Below are 5,616 nucleotides of genomic sequence, written 5' to 3'. Positions count from 1 at the left end.
ATAATGTCCACGGTGCTTTCTTGAACTGGCAGAGCTTGTGATGTAGCAGATGCTGCTGGTGCTGACGATGCAGACGGTACTGACGGTGCTGATGATGCTGACGGTACTATTGATGTTGTGATATAATAAGTCTAGCTTGTAAATCATACACCATTTCGATCAGGGTTTCTACTCTATCTGATTTATGGTTAAGGCTAGAATAGGTAATCTCTAAGATTATAGATTATATAATTGCCGTAGGATATTTCTCCGATGAAGTTATGAATCAATACTTCATCATTTATTGTTGTTGGTACTCCTTGGTACCTATGGTGCGTATGATATTGATATCCGAGGTACAGATTTTGATGTTGAAGCGTGTGATGTGGATGTTGTTGGTGGTGGTGGTAATGGTACTGTGGGTGTTGTTGATGGTGATACTGGTTATGCTGCTGGTGTTTGTAATCCTTGCACCATATTCTCCAAAGCCACTACCCGAGCACGAAGCTCGTTGACTTCTTCTACTACCCCCGGATGATTGGCGGTTCGGACAAGCGGATGAATAAGATTTACAATATTGGATATTACGTAGTCGTTGCGAACTGTTCTGGAAATGAGGGTGAAAATGGTGTTACGAACGGGTTCGCCGGTAAGTGCTTCAGGTTCTTCGCCAAGAGGGGAATGTGGTGGATGGAAGGGATCGCCTTCTTCCTGTCTCCACTGATTAAGTAGATTACGAACCCATCCCCAATTCATCCAGAATAGATGATGGCTAATTGGTTGATCCATTCCAGTTACGCTGTTTTCGGAGCTTGTGTGGAAATCCATATCGAAATAGCTGTCGGAATCTGAGGAATTCGAACTAGATGCGGAATTCATCTTACACGGTTTGGATAAAGGATTTTTGATATGAAATGATTTTTTGGATATCGGATGATATTCTAATTACATAGAATACCTATATATAATACAAGGGATCCGTAAATTACGGAGGAACTTTCGAAAGCTGTCAGGCAAAGTTTACAGTAACATATATGCTAAGATATGAATTAGCAGATACGCTATGATACGAATTTTGTCTATACATTATTCATGCAATCAATGCAATAAGATGTGTCTAGACTGGGAATGATAAGCAGGTAATTTCCGACAAGAAATGATAAGCAAAACTTTTGACATGCAGACACAGTCGAAGTCCAGACTTACGAATGTATCCTAACAACTATCAGTTAGACACACTAATGCAAGACCTGGTTCACTAGGACCAACGCTCTGATACCAACTGTGACGATCGCTCCAAATCCATATGGACGAACACGTCATTCATCGATTTCATTACGAGGTATTTGACCTCTATATGATATGTTTTATAAACATTGCATTCTTTTGAAAAGGCAAACCATATATGAATATTTAAATCAAAGATTTTCGACATCTGATGATTTATACATATAGACAATCACCGTAAATAATAGTTTACAATAGTACTTCCGTTGACAATGCAGTCAAAATAAGATACATGGTGATGATTTGGTGAATGCAACGTTTCCTTGAAAAATATGCCATGTATGACTCCATGCACATAGCTTGTCTAACATATAAGCAAACAGCGGAAGACTTCTAGGAAACCTGAGAATAAACATGCTAACAAGTGTCAACACAAAGGTTGGTGAGTTCATAGTTTTAGTGTTTCGCATAATCTGTATATAAAAGTGGATCACAAGTTTTTAGTTGTTTCATCCAGAAATGTTTATCAAAATATTCTACAAAATTGAGCACCCTGGTAACTAAACTTAACGTATATATATTTTATACCCTTTGTATAATCATCTTAATAATACACGCAAACAACGTGTACGCTTCTCAAATAGCATACGTCCGTTAAAAGGCTAGCGCTCTAGCTCGGACGGGGATATCAAGCCCTATGGATCCATATACTACTATCGCGCAAACCAGTTCTTATAACTGGCAGTTACTAGTTACCAAAGCTAAGGGATTTTCGGTTCAAACTCAGTGTAGAATTTAGTATGTACTTGTATCCATTGCGTTTAAAATAAAGTGCATGTATTCTCAGCCCAAAAATATATATTGCAAAAGCAATTAAAAAAGGGAGCAAATGAAACTCACCTCAGCAGCATATAAAGTCGTTCACCAAAATGTGACTGAAACTCGGATTACCAAATAACCGTAGATCTCAACCTAGAGAACATATGTTGGTCAATAAATATCTATCAAGCTAGGTCTGGTCATAGTGTATCACAATCCTAATGCTCGAGATCGACATACAAAAGTTATCCAAAGTCGTTTCAAAGAGTCAATTTTGACAATAGTTCAACAAAACGAGACATACCTTATATAAGGAGTCATTTACTCAGTTGGTAATATTCAAAAATCCAATTTATCAATCTCGTAAACAAGTTGTTTAAATCTTAATTGTAGATTCAAAAGCAATTTTAATTAACGTCAATCATAATTCAGTTGATCATATCTTTTAATCCGTTATCGAAACTATTCGATATCTAAATGAAAAGTTATTGATTTTTCGCCAGCTTTTCAAAAACATGTATATCATATACCTTTTACAGGTAGTATATGTATTTAATTAGTGATTCATTATAAACTGTTTAACGACGAAATTTAGTATACAAGCATGCATAAACATATATACTCGAGCACTAGACATGGATACACTATAATTTATAAAAGATAAAATATAAATGCTTACGTATCAATATTGTGATTCAATATTTCAGAAAAGTACGTAGACGCAACGAAGATGATAAACACTAAGTTTGACTTGAGAACAATACCCTTGAACATTACCCATAACCTCCATAGCTATAACCCATAGTTTTCTTATCTCTATCCCGCTCGAAAACCCGTTTTGAAAGTGACACGCCCATAACCTCGTCGTAATATTTTATGTAATAATATTACTAATATTACTAATATTAATGATAAGATTAATAATAATATTAATAATAATAATAATAATAATAATAATAATAATAATAATAATAATAATAATAATAATAATAATAATAATAATAATATAAATACTTACAGAGTAATAATAAAATGAATTCAGAGGCAGAAATGATCGAGCTTTTATAGTCGTGGCCTGTCCCCAGACCCCATGCGATCGTATGGTTCTGAAGGCCAATGGCCATGAGATTGCATGGCCCACTTTCACAGACTTTGCTTATCGTGTAGGAAATGTTAAAGATTAAGTTTAAATTTGGTCAGAAATTTTCGGGTCATCACAGTAATAAATCTGACCAGACAATGAAACCCTAAGGGCAATTTAGTAAATTTAAGGTGGAAAAATGAGGGTTGTTATAGTTTAAACATTGCACGTGGCTAATCAGTTGTGATTGAAAATGCTTTAATAAGAGTAACCAGATCCAGAAAAATACCATCAGTGAAATAATTACCATGTGTATAGTTATGACCATTTACGATAAATGGTGCGGGTGGAGCAGTGTCGTCCTTGATAGAATCAAATAATGGCGAACGATTTAAAACATTGATATGATTGTTGGAACTTGCAATACCAAAAGGTGTGTCATATCCACATATCATACGAAGCAACAACTTCAAGTTGATGGTTGATTTTTTATAACCACTCGTGAATTGACCTTGGCATGTAGCCGGGCACTTCTTCCATTCCTAGTCCATGCAATCGATGATTTCAAGCATCCTTCTAAAAACATGTCTTTCTTCAAGTGTTGCGTAAAGTCGCTCAATATCTTGTATCGTTGATTCTCTTAAATACTTGTTGATGTGAAGGATATCAAAAAAAGTCGAAGGAATCAGTTCAAGGGAAGAGGTGCGATGCGGCCTAATACATAAACAGAGCATCAGATTCGAGAAGCTTTTGTTCAGGATTTTTCCTTGGAGGAACGACGTAGGCCAATATAGCGGCGGCGCGGCTTGGCCTGACGGGCAGTTTCCATATTGACGTTTTTCTTGTTCTCCAAGGTGTTTCCTTGTTGTTTTTGGCCTATACAAGTATCCTATTGTAACCCTTATGTATACACACGAATTATATATATAAAATCTCTTTAGTTGGTCTGTGGATTAAAGTAATCGACATTCGATTACATATAACCACGTTAAATCCCGCGTTCTTTAATTTTTCATTATTGTTCTTTCGTTTGTCTAGCGTGATGAAGGATTAAAGGACCCAAACAATAGAGTAATTCTGACAACCCGGAAATTTCCGACCAAATTTAAACTTAATCTTTAAATAATTTAATGTTCCCGACACGATAAGCAAGGTCTGTTAAATTAAATCTCAAACGTTTTGAACTGTGTTCATGTATTCATTTAACCTCGACCAGATTCCAACGATTCACGAACCATTATATAATTGGATATGAATATATATGTATATATATATGTATATATATTATAACTCGAAAACGTTAACAAAGTATTGAATGTATAATACTTTACATGAACGTACTTGTTTCAATATATGTTTAATATATATATCGATAAAATCAAATGATTAAATTATCAGATACATTGTGTTTTGTTTACGGGTCTCTGTTGTGAGGTCCACTATGATTTAAGAAATCTTTTCCTTTTAACGGTATTCGGAATAATTGGTAATGTGATTCACAAGTAAGAACAAAGTGCCAATTAACGAGTGTTAGACAAATGTTAGTGGAGATTCCTGTACATGTTTTACGATAATTTCCTCGTGACTATTGATAAGTTAATTAGAATGTTTGAGAAGTTAAAATAACGCTAGTACATACATGAACTATATCAATTTAAGTTTTAAAGTGTAAACGTTATTTGATATTATATTTTCTATCATTTAAAAGACATAGAATTTATATTTTTATAAACTTTAAATATAATTAGTTTTGAAAAACTATAGATCATATCGTTAAATAAAGATTTCGAGTATATATATATGTGTGTGTGTGTGTGTGTGTGTGTGTTATACAAATTTCTAAACGATAATATGTATATTTTATAAGTGACAAAATATAATATTTATTTAGTTATATAACTAACTGATTATATTTATCTTCCTTATAATAAAGATTTTAAATAATATTATTTAATATATTTTAACAAATATCGAGTAGACGATTTATAGAAGCAAATGACCAAAACACTTAAATGATTAAGTTACATTTTGAGTGATATAGTTTATGGTTGATTTAAGGCTAAATGTCGACAAAGGTACATGTCGCGAAATGTAAAGTATAAGTTTTCTAAGCGTACGGGATAGCGTTTGAGAAACCGAAAAAAGGACATTAGTCGAACATTAGCGTACATGTAATCGGAACTAAATTACAACTCAACTATGCATGTAAAACTGTCGGCAGCCTTAAATAATTGAGGTTTGAGCTGTAATCAGAAGGCCCGAGATCGTGGAGCCATGTACCTCTATCTCATCGCGATCGCAGAGTTAAGGGGGCCCATATTTGATCTATAAAGCTCGAACGCGTTCTGAATTCGATTAATAATTCTTATATCGATCTATCTCTCTGAACTCTATATTACTCCGTATTTATTTTATTTATTTTATTATTTATATTAATTATTATTAATCCAAATGCATTATTAGTAGTATTAGTATTATTATTATTATTATTATTATTATTATTATTATTA

The sequence above is a fragment of the Rutidosis leptorrhynchoides genome, chromosome 8 (genome assembly GCF_046630445.1).
Source record: "Rutidosis leptorrhynchoides isolate AG116_Rl617_1_P2 chromosome 8, CSIRO_AGI_Rlap_v1, whole genome shotgun sequence".
NCBI lineage: Eukaryota > Viridiplantae > Streptophyta > Magnoliopsida > Asterales > Asteraceae > Rutidosis > Rutidosis leptorrhynchoides.
The sequence above is the reverse complement of the archived record's forward strand: the minus strand, read 5'-3'. Positions refer to the sequence as shown.